Here is a 15,166-nt window from a genome sequence, read left to right on the forward strand (position 1 = left end):
TTCCAATACCATACTGTTGACTTTTATATGCATAGAAATAAAATAAAGTTGAATGTTTAATGAGAAATACTAATTTTTCCATTTTATTTGTAGTCCTGTAATCTTATGTTAGTATCATTACCCATCTCCATTATTTGAGAACCTAATAATGTCCCATTTCTAGTTAACTTTGCAGAATTTCCACATAAACTTACTGTAATTAGCCTTGACTGGTGTGGCTCAGTGGATTGAGTGCCAGCCTGTGAACCAAGAGGTCACCACTTCGATTCCCTGCAACCCAAGCATGGGATTCCCAACCCATTCCTGGGTTGCAAGCCAGGTCCCCAGTCTGGGGTACGAGAGAGGCAACCACACATTGATATTTCTCTCCCTCTCTTTCTCCCTCCCTTCCCCTCTGTCTAAAAATAAATAAGTAAAATTAAAAAAAAAACTTACTGTAATTATACACAGGTACTTAGGGTTACACAGTTTTGTGAAGGACGGTCCCTTCAGTTGTAATAATGAGTAATTCCATAGGAACATGTTCCTCCTTAACAAGACTTTACTTATAATCCAAACCATTTAGATGTCAGGGGTTGTATTCTACTTGCAAATCCAGTCTCCAGGATTGTTGCCTCTTATTTTATGCAGATACCTGGGAGACTTGTCTGAGAAAATTCTAGCTAATTTAGTAATGTAAGTCTGCTATAGCAGCAAGAACTCATATCTACAAGAGGGGGAAAAAGTGTTCTTTAAGTTAGCTAAAAAAAATTTTAGTCAAAGCAAGCTAGAATTTTCAATCATCTTGCATTGAAAGACCAGGTACCATCTAGATAACACAATTTTGTATACTGTTACTATGCATAAATGTGAAGGTTAAATAAGAAGCAATTACATATTGTCATGTATTTATTTGCATTGTTTTCCTGCAGATCCATATTCTCTAATGGTGAACTTTAAGGATTTTTGAAGAGTAGGCACATGAATTTCTTATTCTCCCATTATAAAATACATATATTCAGGAAACAGCACCAACATAATGGAAAGTTTGATGCAACTTTTAGAAACTTCTCAAATAACTGAGCATGCAAGTTTATTCAGACTTTGACCGTGTATTTTTTCTTTGTTGAAGAATATGACTGAGCAAGAGTGGGATGGTCTTCTCTGTCATTCGTGACTGAAGGACGGCATGACAGAGATGCCTGTGATGCTCTTTGTATTTCCCCTCACTAAACAAATAGTTATTACATCCTGAGTGCAGAACGTCAGTATTTTAGGTACTTTAAAAAATGATTTTCCTAAAGTATAGCCCCTGTTCTCAAGGCATTTTGAAACTAAGATGTCACAAAGAGTTAGAAATATCTGTTGCTGTGGCAAGGAGCCAAGCCAACCAGGCCCTACTGGACTGGAATCCAACCAAACATCTTGGCTGAGTCACTCCCATCCTCTGCCAGCTGAACCAAGTGGCTTGTAGGATGGCAGTGGTGGCAACACATGGGTTACATCATAAGCAATGTCATCAAAGCCTGCTATAGGTAAAGATAAAATGCATGCTACAAAGGTAAGCAATAAAAGAAGCATGACGACTACAAAAATCAAGGCTTTTTAGTGTTCAAAATGATAGCAAGTTATTTTCTTTTACTTCGATTAAGTGAGTAACATTTTTTCCAAAAACATAAGCATCAGATTAAGGGAAACTTACTGCTGTGTATTAGTGGCCATATTGTTGTTTCTTATGTTCAGATTTTGTATTTATATACCTCTTCTAACTGGTTATTTCCAGGGGTTTTTTTTCCTCAATTCAGCATTCTATAATTGAATTTTAAGCTGTAATGATAATGATTTAGGGAGCTGTGAAACACTGCATTTCTGGAGTGACATGATTTTCCCATTGTGTTTATTTGACACAGAAGTTATTTTAACCCAGTTTACAACACAAATCCCTTGGGCACACCCAGTGTAGTTCCTCCCATTCAGATCCTGGGGGAAGCACAGGAGCTCCTTTTCTTCTCCAGAAATGACAAGAGGAGGAGGAGCAGGCTGGATCCAGTGACGCTCTTCTCTGTTGATGTGACATCGAGGCCCCAGACTTTGTGTTTCTGGAAGCTCCGTGACAATGTGGAATGTAAACCTCTGTTTCCTTCCGCCCGCATTCCTGTAGTCTGTGTGTGTACTCACGCGCATATCACTAATCTTGCAGCTGCTTCTCTTCCTTGTTTAAGAAAACTGTATTTTACACAATGGAATTCTACGCAGCAGAGAGAAAGAAGGAGCTTATACCCTTTGCAACAGCATGGGTGGAACTGGAGAGCATTATGCTAAGTGAAATAAGCCAGGCAGTGAGGGACAAATACCATATGATCTCACCTTTAAATGGAACATAATCAACAGAAGAAAAAAGGAAACAAAATATAACCAGAGACATCGAAGTTAAGAACAATCTAACAATAGTCAAGGGGGAGTGGGGAGGGGACAGTGAGGAGAGGGGATTACAGGAACTACTATAAAGGACACATGGACAAAATCAAGGGGGAGGGTGGAGGTGGGGGAGGGAGGTGGGTTCAAATGGGGTGGGGTGGAGGGAAGAGGAGAAAAGGCATACAACTGTAACTGAATAACAATAAAAATTAAAAAAAAAAGAAAACTCTATTTTATATAAAGACACCATCAGGACCATGGAGTAACACTGCAGTTACATCTTCTGACCAGATAACGAGACTCAACAATGAGCCAGAACACAGGCTTACTGTATTAAAAATGTTGCAGACAAGACCCTTGTGTAACCAGCTTTGAGGTAAAACTCAAAACTGAGACAGTATTTTTTTTAATGTTGGAAACCAACTGGTGATGTCCATACATAATGTGTTATCATAGCATCAGTTCCCAAAAGGAATAATAAAAAGCATAGTTCCACTAAGGTCACAATATGCCTTTAGGTAAAAATCACTAAGCCCTTCCCTAAACCTCCCTCTCTTTCAAGCCTTTACTAGGCAATGAAAGCTTCATGGGAAAGCTTGGCCAGAACACTTGTCCTAAACACTTGTGAAGGGCCAAGCACAAAACACTGGCAGCCGTGGTGTCAGATGCTGGGGACACCCAGCACTTTCTCTTGGGGATCCCTGCCTAGGCTTGTTCCCTACAGGACATGCCTGTGTTTCCAGCCATTCTTATTTGACTTCTGGAAATAAGAACCTGTATATATATCTGTGTCCATTTCATCCAGTGTCTACCCTCTTTTGTTCCAAGAAACAAACTCATACCACATTAATAATAATTATTATTATAACAATAACAGCTGACACTATCCACACCCTTCCTCTGTGCCAGACACTAAGTGCTTTCTATGAGTCAACTCATTGAACCCTCCCAACAACCTTATGAGATGGGCACAGTATTAAGCCTTTTTTCTAGGTGAGAAAAATTGAGGCACAGAGTAGTTAAGTAACTTGCCACAAGGCACCCAATGGGCAAACCAGGAAGCCAGAACTTGATTGAGATAGTCTGAGCCTATGATCCTTAAACTGTAAATGCTGAGAGTTGCTGTGCTGGCCCTTTCTAGCGTGCCTGCCTCTCCCCTCACCAGCGTAATGAGGTTCATGCTAAAGGTATTATATTTGATAGGGCGAAGCTTTACAAGCCAGTGGAACTATACAAAAATGTCCGACATTCCCTCACGAGCTAGACGGGAACTCAGGCTGCCGGGAACTAGCTAGCTTCAAGAACTCTTTCTGAAGTTTACTTAAAAATCGAATCTAGGAGAGATAAAATGTTACAAAGAATGTTAGCTCTTTTCAAGAGTTAAGCCCCAGAACCCATATAACCATAATAAAAGAGAAAAGAAAAATATGTAAGATGTTCTGCAGGATCTGAAAGGGGAAATCCATATGGCAAATGTACTTACTCAAGGAGACTGTTTAGGCAAGCCTGTGTCAGCTTCAGTCTTTGTGACAAGGCTTGGACAAATAGTAAAAGTAGTTAAAGTGTCAAATATGGTGCACAATGAAAATCAAAAAGGGGGAAATGTGAGAGTCAATGTTTGGACAATTGATCTTTAAAAAATATGGGTACAATATGGCAGAAGGTGAAAGAAGGTGGCCTCCCCTACAAATGCAATATGCTCAATGAATGAATGTTTTATCTGGGCATGTCAACAGTCAGCCTAATCTGAAAACCCAACCATCAAGTGCCAGATGAGGAGAGCAAAAATGCCAAGAAACATAGCAAGAGGTACAGAGAGCCAATAAAAAAAAAACTCCCATCTTGTGGCAGTTTTATAAAAAGGATTTACATAGAAATCAAGGACTAATAATGAAAGCTTACAAATTACTGTAGAAAATGATGATTAGTGATAATAATTGCTCGAGAAAACATGTGTGTCACCTGCCTCTGAATGGTAATTTATGTTAGACTGATGAATAATTCAAGTCTCTAAGCTGAGGACACATCCTGCTGTTGTTACTAGCCAGTTTCCTGGCCAGGCCAAGGGCAGAGGGCTGGAACTGAATAACACTCCCAGAATGACCTATCCCTCACAAGCAAGTCCTTCACTGCCCCTGACTGGTCGTGCTGACTGGGGCCCCAACCTCTCTAGCTATTTTTCTCTCCCCTCTAGCCCCCTTACATGCTAGTTTGTTTATCTTGCTTGCCTTCAAAGTTTGAATAAAACAAATGGCATATAATCCCAAGATTCCAAAAACTTAAAAGGCTTAGTGTAAAATGGGTAACACTCTGAAAGAAAGCATGCAAAGGAATAATCTGCTTGGCAAATTGGAGGGAGAAACTGTCTGAATATTGACCGTGGTGCTCAGAGAGTTGTTTCATTCTGTTTCTCTGCAAACTCATATTCTGAAAAATAAAATGCATCGGTAGTGCTGCTGTAGATACTATTTTAAGGTCAACAAAAGCATCAAGGAAACAAAGAAGTTACAATCACCAATCTTCCCAAATCGGAGGTGTCGTGATATCACCCTCAGAGGCAAAAAGTTATTATCTAAAGAAAAAGGGAATAGGTCAGCTATAGACTGCATGTTTGTGTCCATCACTGCCCTGCTCCAACCGGTCAGGAAAGGAACCATGTCAGTTGTTCTTATATACACTATACTATCCACTGAGTAGCCATTCTATGAATATTTGCTGATTTAATGACCTGGAAAAGAAATGACAACCTTTCTCTTTGTGGGACGATGCCCAATCAACTGAGCCACACCTGTCAGGGCTATAGATTCTATTTTTAACATATATTGCCCTGGCTGGTGTGGCTCAGTGGATTGAGTGCTGGCCTGAGAAACATAAGGTCACCAGTTTGATTCCCAGTCAGGGCACATGCCTGGGTTGAGGGCCAGGTTCCCAGTTGGAGGTGTATGAGAGGCAACCACACATTGATGTTTCTGTCCCTGTCTTTCTCCCTCCCTTCCCCTCTCTTTAAAAATAAATAAATAAAATCTTTAAAAATATATATGAATGTGACGGGAAAAGACTGATGAGGTCATAGGTTTGGCGTGGGAATGCTTCCTGAGAACGCAAAGGGAAGGGTGCAGTCGTGTTAATTTCTGTGGGAAGTATTCCAGGCATAGGGAACAGTAATTGTAAAACCTCTGAGGACAGAAAGGTGAATGTGGTTTTAACATAGGAGGAGAATAGTCTTTCTAATAATAAGCCCAATAGTTTTAAAAGTAATGTCTAAGAGTTAGAAACTGGTCTTCCAAACTGTCTAGATACTAATTCTGTCTTTGCCATTTTTTTTTACTCACCAGGCTTGTGTTCCTGAGTGGTATGTTCCAGGTCTTTCTCTAATGGGCTTTTTCCATATTGCACTAATGAGTTGAAGGATGAAGACAGGACAATCTTATAAAATTGAGCCTATGTGGTATGACTATGTGTCCATCACTTGAAGTCTGACAGTGAAAGCAAGTGTATTCTCTACAAACACATTCATTAGAATGGACACCTGAACTGGGAAGCTGGAAGGGACTGTGGCCTAGGATTTAAACATTAACACATTTGTAAGCATGACTACATTATCTGGATTCATTTATCACATGACCTAATCATTGGCTTGGAAGGCAAAGAGCAGGAAAACTAGAAGAAAGGAGAGTTAAGTTTAGTTGATGAAGGAGCAAAGCAGGAAAGGATCAACACACGATAAGTCACAAAAACTTATTTTATGCTCAAAATATCAGCCATCCTACATAGAGGTTCTGCAGAAGTTTTACATGAAAGGATGCCTTTTCCTGTTGCAATAGAATACAAAGCAAACTAACATTTTTGCATTTTCTTTGTGTGTGTGTGTATTCTGATTGTGTCCTCTGCTGATTGTGCCTCACAAGATTGTGTTTTCCTTAAATAAAGTGGTTGCGGTGCACATCACAATGGTACCTTTAAAGGTGTCAGTTTTTGCTCTGGCTGGTGTGACTCAGTGGACTGAGCACCAGCTTTTGAACCAAAGGTTCACAGGTTCGATTCCCAATCAGGGCACACACCTGGGCTGCAGGCCAGGTCCCCAGTAGAGGTTGCATGAGTGGCAACCACATATTAATGTTTCTCTCCCTCTCTTTCTCCCTCCCTTCCCCTCTGTCTAAAAATAAATAAATAAAATAAATCTGTTTAAAAAGATATCAACTTTTAATTTTATCGTACTTCTTTTAATTTGATGTTAAGCCAATAGTAAATCTATTGTAACTCTGAAGCAACATCTTAAAAAATAGCTACTATAGAAGACCTTTCTTGGGATTGCACAAATTGTCCTAAATATCTGCCACAGTCTTAAATGACATTCAAATCAGCATATCAAAAGCTACTTCTATGTTTTTCAAAAATACCATTAGAAGAAAAAATAAACTACTGAGGTTCATTTTCTTGTCTGTCTCAGAAATTGGTTCCAAGGACAAAAAAACATGGAAGGAAGAGGAGAAAAAGAATGAGAAAAAATAGAGGAAAAAACAAGAAGGAAGAGGAGAAGAAAAAGAATCCAAATATTTGTAGAAAGTGACTTTATTCAAATAAGTACATAATCTCCCCAGATGAATACTTTGCATGCATGTTTTAACACATTTATTTTAAATTTTTAAAATTTACTTTATTATCACATATCCTAATGTATAGAGGATGAATCTCTTTACAATTATAACTCATTTGTCTTAAATGACATACATAAAATACAAAGCATTAAATACAAAAATCTCTGAATACAAAGATTATATCAGAAATAATAAAATTAAAAGTAAGTTTTAAAGCATGAAATTTTATTAAATTATTACTTAATTTTTCCTGTGTGATGGCATTATTACCAATAACCTTTGAGATACTAATTCCTTTATAATCTTTATTCTTGGTACTTGGTTTCCCTTTTATATCATTCTATTATATCTTCCACAATTCTAACCTCAACATTTTAAAATAAATCACCAAGGAGAGTGGCAAAATGTTTCTTTGAGTTTCTTACAGAGGTCTGAGGGAATGATCAAGAAGAGACAGAGGTTGCCCGAATTAACATCACACAAGGTTTGACTCTGCCCCTGGGAAGAGCTTGACTAGGGTGGGAATCCAAGCCTTTTTCAAGCTTTCTGTACTGGAAGTCAACTTCATCTTCGCATCCACAGATTCTACTCCTGCTGCTCCTCCACAGCATTTCATTTCAATGGGCAACCAAGAGTCACGGGTTGGAGGGTACTGGAGAGTACTGAACCTGCTGACCTTGACTAAAAGCCAAATACTTTCCAGATTTTTTTAAATAGCAGAAATAAAAATTAAGAAAAGAAACAGTTCTTCCATCAACAGAAATGTATGGGCAGGTAAATTCTGCCTTATGCATCGTTTGTGGTTCTTTTAAATTCACCCTGGGGGGGGGGAAGTTTTACGATGTTTTGCGGGGGCGAAAACAAGAGATATGGGGTGGGGAGATCCCTGTTAAAAGAGTAAGATTCCTTCAAGTTCATCTAAAGCAGATGGGGAAACTGAGGCCAGAAAGACATTATCATTCGCCCATCCTCACAGTGGTGGCAGCTCTCCCGGGCCTCGCCTTTGCTGGAGACCCGCCCCACCCCGCTCTGGACCCAGAGGTCCTTGTCCGCAGAAATACTCAGTCCTCAGCGCCCTGCCCGAGTTGCGAAGTTTCAGCCCAAAGCTCAGTCTTCCCCGGGCGTCCTAAACAGTGCCTTTGCACCGCACACTGGAGTCTCACTCCGGATGTTCTGCTAGAGCAGCTGCAGAGCTGGGCAGAGAAAAGCACGAGGAAGAAATGGAACAGGACAAAGTTGGAGGGTCAGTGCGGGTGGCGGTGCAATAAAGGGATGACATGCTCTCAAGAAGTTTCAGAGGCGGCTCGCAGGGATTCCGAAGATGCCACTCTCCAAGTCTGGGCGAGGCACTCGGTGTCCTCCCTCATTCAAAAGTTTCAGGGCGGGGATCTAAGTTCATGCGGTTTGATTCCCAAGATTCCCCCAAACTGTACCGCGGATCTGCAAAATAGACTATTGCCTCTCAAATTATCATCGTCGCCGTCGTTGTTGTCATTTAACACAGTATGAGACATTGAAAGTAGAAAAGGCAGTAAGAAATTCACTTTCACACCTCGGGCCCCACGCCCCAGTCTCTCGGCCGGTCCTCCTCCTTACTCTCCACCCAGGCACTGAAAGTTTGCAATTTGAGAAAAAGAAAATTGAGAAAAATACGAGGGAAAGTAGTGTGAGACTTTTCGGGGTCTTTAAAAAATATAAGCAGAATAGCTTGAATTGTTCAAATGGATTTTCTAAATCTCTCTGCAACTGGAGCCAAGAAGGAAACGTAATAGCCTGGACCCGGAGCAAAGATCCAGCACCGTCTTGCGCACAACTCCCTCCAGCCTGCGGGGTGGGGTCCCCGGGTCTGCCCCTCCACACCCACTCCTGCGCCTCCGCCCGGGAGCTAGCCAGGCGTCGTGACACCTTCTCCAGCCCCCGGACTCCAGCTTGTTTGTTTTGTTTTGTGTTTCAAATTTCCCAAATAAATTGAGTGAGATTGTCTCTGAGACTCTCAGCGGCAGCGGGAGGACCTCCGGGAGTTGGGGAGGAGGGATGGCCCTGCCTTTGAGTATTCCCATCCCCACCAGAGGCTGTGGCGAGGCGGGGTGAGGAGGGAGATGGTGGCTACACTCTGGCCAAGTTCTCAGAGATTCTAGGCGCTAACTATTCAAGTCCGGTCTTTTCTAAATCTAACTGTGAAAAGATCCTGAACTTGAACCATTTGAGAAGAGGCGACCCCTCTAATAGTAATGCCGGGGTTACGGATATTGTTAACTCGGGAATAAGCCCTGGCGTTTGTTCCGCAGTAAAGACGTTCCGAGCCTGGGGTAGTAGCCTAGGGTGCAGACCTCCGCGAGCGCCCGAAGCTCGCCGTTTTGACTCTCCGTAACAATCAGGGGACTGTTCCTCATTGGCACCCATTTAGAGGTTGCTAAGGAAGGCTGCTTGCTGTGAACGCCAGTAACCAAGGTCAAACTGGCGTCCTCCGGCCTGAAACGGGGTCCCTGGGGGCCTGGTGGGCTCAAGTATGCCCTTGGTAAGAAGAGCGCTCACTTTGCCTCTGATGGCAGGGCAAAATGGGCTACTACCTGGCCAAAGGTAAGCCCCCGAGTTCACAAGGGCCCAAGCCAGGCAGGACTCCGGTTTGGAGACTGCTCGAAACTAGGCATAGCTCCCCATCTCTGGCACCAGGTGCGCGGTCTCCTGGCCAACAGACTGCAGCTCCGCTCCGTGCGCCCCAAGTGGTGTGCCAAGAGTGATTCGAGCCATTTCCTGGGGGCGAGGAGGTTAAGCAAGGTTACAGGAACACTAGTCAGTGCTGGCTTAGAGCGCTACAAGTTTTGTTTTGTCTTGTTTTTTCTTTATTTGATTCAGGATTTGATGGACTTTTCTACCCCGGGGTTGCAGGAATCTCCGCGGCACGCGGGAGCGAGGCGGAGACAAACGCCTACCCACCCTCCACTGTTGCTGTGCGGGTCACGTCTGGGAGTTTAAAAGTTGAAAATTGTTTTGTTTCCGGTTTACTTTACTGAAGAGATCCTTTCTTAAACTATTACAATTCACATTTAACTATTAGAATTTGTATTTTACTGTTGTATTTTTGTTGCAACAGTTATTTTATATCTGGGATTTAAAATGCTCCCTTTTCTCTTAAGCAGCTCTCAATCCTTCTTCTTCGGTCTGCACTGAAATACAGCTCTTTAAAATCGTCGGTCCCCATGGGTTCATTTTCACCGAGTGCTCCCGGCCCTGCCGGAGTACAGGGCCCTCCACCCCCACCCCCACCCACACTGCACTCCGACAACCTCGCTTCCAGGGTAGCGGCTGCTGTGCCCATGGTTGACTTCGGACTCTGGACGTTCCCATTCACAGGGACCAAGTCCATGGAGCACCCTCAACGTCTCCGGCCGAGAAAGGAGGGGATCAGAGCTTGTCTGTCGGCGGAGCTCTGTTCCCCATTCCCATACTCCACCAGGAAACCTGGCCAAGGCCCGGAGGGGCGAGGCCTTGCTCCTTCCGCAGCCTCTCAGCCTCTGCGATTTACTTCCAGGACATTTCCCAAGGCTCAAAGGGCCGGGGGGGAAATTTGGAGAAGTAACCATGTTCTACTCTCCCGCCCAGTGCCCAGTTCTGCTCTTCCTGCCCCCGCAGCCCAAACTTTATTCTCCTTTCCCTCTGACCCCGCTGCGTCTCCCAGGCGCTGTTGGCCGCTGGCAGGGGCCCCGGGCGCTCTTCCTGCGGTGCCTGCCCGCGAACCTTTTCTCAAAAAGCCAGAAAAAGCCCGACTGCGGATCTCCAGGAGCGCGGACCCTCCGTCCCCGAAAGTGGGAAACCACGTCCGAGCGGGCGGTGCTCACAAGTTGGGGAGAGAGAATGCCTCGGGTTGCTCATGTCCTCCTCCCAGCCCTTGAGGACAGATTGGGGTGCCCGCAGATCAGCCCGGCGCAGAGGGAGTACGGCCCCCGGCCCGCGGGAAGCTACCCTCGGGGACGGGATCACACCCACAGTCGGGCTCCGAGAGGCTCCTAATTCGTAATTCGGACTCGGCCTTCGGGGGAAGAACGCCGGTGAGGAAGGGAGACTGAGACACCCTCAAATGCCCTGAGCACAGGACCCGGGACGGAGGGTCCGGGCTGGGTCCGGGCTGGCCCCGCGCCGGCCCAGCCGGTTAGCCCAGCCGCTGCCAGACGGCGGGACCCTGAACTCCAGGCGGCGGGTCGCTGGGTTTTATTGGGGCCTCGCCAGCTTCTGCGTTCTGTTTCTGTGTGGGAAAGGGGGAGGGGGATAAAATGCAGAATTCTGTTTATTCGAAAAAGTGGGATTCTGTCTGAATCGCCCTTGTTTTGTTTTTGCTTTTAGCGTACGCTCTGCTGGGAAGACCATTTCCCAAACAACCTCTGCGCAAGTTTAGCTAACTAATGAAATAAGTGGAGGCGGAAGGGGAAACCGGGTTATTTTACACTCCTGGACCTTTTCGTGGTTTTTTATTAGTTATAAAAGCTTCTTTGTGTTATTAGTAGTAGTAGTAAGTTTGTGGTGCTGTCTACTTATTTGCCTGAGGGGTGTGAACTCCGTCATCGGGGCTGTTTTCCACACATCACGTCTTCTGTGGCTTTCCTCTTGTTGAGCCAACCAAGCATCTTCTTTATTTATTTTTATTCTTAAACAAAAATAAGTCATAGGAGTACTGATGGACTTTGTCTACCGAAGCACATTCCACTCCTTCCCCTGACTGGCTGAACACAGCGCCCGACCCCCAAGCTCTGAAGTCCCTGCTTCCCTCTAAGTTCAGAAACCGAAGTTCTTGAGGCTCACTTCTCAAACCCTTTCCATAGGCTCTCCCTCCCTCGCCGGAAAGAACGGTAAATAACGATGTGTCTGTTTGTGTTTTAACCGCCTTGGGTTTGGATTTCAGATGTATCCGAAGAACTAAGGCCCTTGCTGGATATCACTTGTTGAGAGCCTTTCCCTCTTAAATTGGGGACTCGCGTCGCTGGATTCAGGGGAGCTATGACAGGCAGCCGCACAGTTTCCTCGGCTTTGGAGCCCCCGCGTGCAAACTAGCCTGAGCGGCATATCCCCTTGTGTCCACTAGAGGTCACTGGCCCCTCGCGGCTGGCGGCTCCACCGGCCGCCTACAGCTCCTAGAGCTCAAATTAGCCGCGCGTTAATTAACACCCGAGTCCATCAAAGCGCGTTCCTCCGTACAGTACTCCAGCAGGGCTTATATAGGCAACTCAAACCCAGCCAAAGCAAATCTCCCCAAACCCAACACTTCCAGCATGTCCAAAATGGGAGACGCCTGAGTAACCCGGGGCAAGGTATAGTGACATCACGCTTTAACTTTTGTTTGTGGGGCTTGCTAAATTGCTGTGAAGATAACGTTCTGCGAGTGCAGATTGGTGGGGCCCGGCGCTGCGCTCCATCTTTCCGAGGCTGAGCAGGGCGCATGCTGGCCCCTGCAGCAAACTGGTCCTCGGGAGGATTTCTCCAACTTGCTAGCCACCGGGAGAGGGGCACAGATCCACACCGTCCTAGGCGCACACGAAAGTAAAAGAAGATTTATTTAGGCTACGGAGTACCGAGAGACAGAGAGACAGAGACAGAGACAGAGAGACTGAGGACGAGAGAGAGAGAGAGAGAGAGAGAGAGAGAGAGAGAGAGAGAGAGCCCAGATGTCTTTGAAATTGGTAGAGGGAAAATGGAAACTACGGCAGCGTTTCTCATGCCTATTGACACAGTCTGGGGAAGGGGGAGGGGGATGGTTGAGAAGAACGCCAGGAAATCTACTCCGGTGATTTTAGCCCGTGAGTAAGGGAGTACCTGCAAAGTCAAGGGAAGCTCCCTGCCTCTTGCTGAGTGCGCGTGGTATTCGCTTTGTTTTGCGTTTAAAAGATCCATATGAAACTTCAGATGTAGCTTTTTTTTTTTTAACCAAAGCTCAAATCCATTTTTCACAATAGACTGGGGAGACTGAGTCATGTCTCAGGGCCTTAACTAAATCCCTAAGAACTGTATGAAAGGACGCCGGGGTCTAACCAGTAGCACTCTCCAAGTTCATGGTATTTGTAAACCGCCATGACAAGTTCCCTTGACATGGTGTCCTGGTAGGTGGACCAGTCACCTGAGAAACTCCTACTTCTTCGGGAGGAAAATCTTGGAAACATTCAGGCCGGTTCTGACAGAGGAGTTTACACAGTTCGAGGTCTTTCTACTTATCCGGGAAGCAGGAGGGGGTGGGGCTGTACATAGCCTAGTAGTTTGTGTGTTGACCTTTTTTACAGAGTCACTGTCACAGACTTCCAAGTATCTGGACATTCGGGTGTTTGGGAGAGCGGGATTCTGCGCGTTAACCACCGTTAGTCTAAACTGCTCAGTGAAGGCAAAAGATACCTGATGTGTCCCCATTGTGGGACAGAGCTTCTCTTGGGTTGGTTTAATGATGGCCGATTAATGAAGCTACTGTCCATCTTCAGGGAAAGGGGCATCCTGTCAGGCCACGCCGTGGGTACCTCCAAAGCCGCCGTCAATAGCACCTAGGTGGCAGGCGCTGGACGGGAGTGAGGGCTCCGGGAGGCCCCGCTGCAGGGCTGCCAGTGCCCAGCCAGCCCGTAATGAGGCTGAGGGGGCGCCCCAGGAAGCCCACTCCAGCCTGGAGCAGCCAGCTCTGTCGGATGTTCCCTGAGAGGACTTTGGAACCTCGGAACCGCGGCTTTGATTTTTCGCATCCCCAAAGTACTGGAGAGCCACCCTGATGCCTTCCCTCCAAGATCCAGTCCCCACCATTTCCCCATCCCTCCTAGACCGAGGCGCCACCCTCCAGCCCTAAATTCGTTTCTCTTCCTCTTGGCATTTGGTCCGGGTGCTGCCGAGCCAACGTTCCAGGCCTGAGCCGCCGCCAGAACCCGATCCAGCTCCAGCACCACACAGGTGTCAGCTTGAGCTGGCATTATGTAATGGACTTGGCAGCCGGGGCTCTTACCAAATGGAATTAAAGAGGGTGAGGTTTTGTGGGGGGGGGTTCTTTTTTCTTTCTTTTTCTTTTTTTTTTCTTTCTTTCTTTCTTTCTTTTTTTTTTTTTTTTTTTTTTTTTTTTTACTACATCTGGTGTCAGGTGTACTTGATCCGCAGCAGCAGGTGTTTTTGTTTTTTTTTTTTCTTTTTCCCATAAAGACCAAGCGGAATGGGGGCCCAGGTCAAAGAGGTCCCAGAGAGGGGCCTTAGGCAGGCCTGGGCCGTGGGATGAGCCCCCAGCTTTCCCTCCCGGAGCACCCACCTGAGGTCCCTAGCAGCAGCGCTTGTGGCCTGAAGTCCAGGCGCAAAAAGACTGAGGGGTTGCCCGCCCCCTTCTATTCTCAACCCGAAGTCCCTCTGGTAGAAACTGTTAGGTTCAACCCCATGACTATTTGCCTTTTATTAGCCTACCAATTCCCCTGCGAGTGTAGGTGAGTGTGAGTTAGGACTCAAAATCAGGAAACTCGAGGTAAAATACCTGGATAGGAGACAGGGAGCCCCGCCTTCATCTCCATAGCTTTACCTGAGAGCCGCATCACTGGTGCAGGTCTCTAAAAATCAGCCAAAAGTGGCCCTTTCGGGACCGTTTCTAAGATTCGAAAGCAAGGAACTCTGGCCCAATTAGAATTAAAATCATTTTATCAATTTTGGTAAGCTGAAGATGGGGATTGCATATACCACCAGCTTCCATTTTATTAGGCAGAAATTAAAGAAAATTTAGGAATGTTGGCATTTCCCTCTCCAAACCTTCAGTTTACTTGTGGGCACCTTCATGGAATTGGTCATCAATGTCTGGTTTGTACATTTAGAAACCAGAGGACGGGTTTGAGCCTTAAGGAGCCAAATGCTTAATTTTGAAAAGTGGGCTTAATTTTAAATGATAAAATAAGGAATAATGTTTACATGAACAAGTCAAAGACTAAATCTGAATCTCTGTGCTTAGTTCCAATAGGACTAATTTATTTCATTAAAGGTGATGTGAAGGTTAAAAGCAAAGTCTTGAGTTATGACAACAACTGTGAGGGTCGTGACAAGGGGCTGGTGTCCAAGTGGTTCTTTACAGCAGGTTTGGGCATGTGTCCCAAACCCTCATTTCAGACTGATGAATTCAACTGAAACCTCACACTTACAAAGACTAGAGTTGCAACTACAAAAATAAAAATATGTGTCTCTCT

Source organism: Desmodus rotundus, chromosome 1 (genome assembly GCF_022682495.2).
Source record: "Desmodus rotundus isolate HL8 chromosome 1, HLdesRot8A.1, whole genome shotgun sequence".
NCBI lineage: Eukaryota > Metazoa > Chordata > Mammalia > Chiroptera > Phyllostomidae > Desmodus > Desmodus rotundus.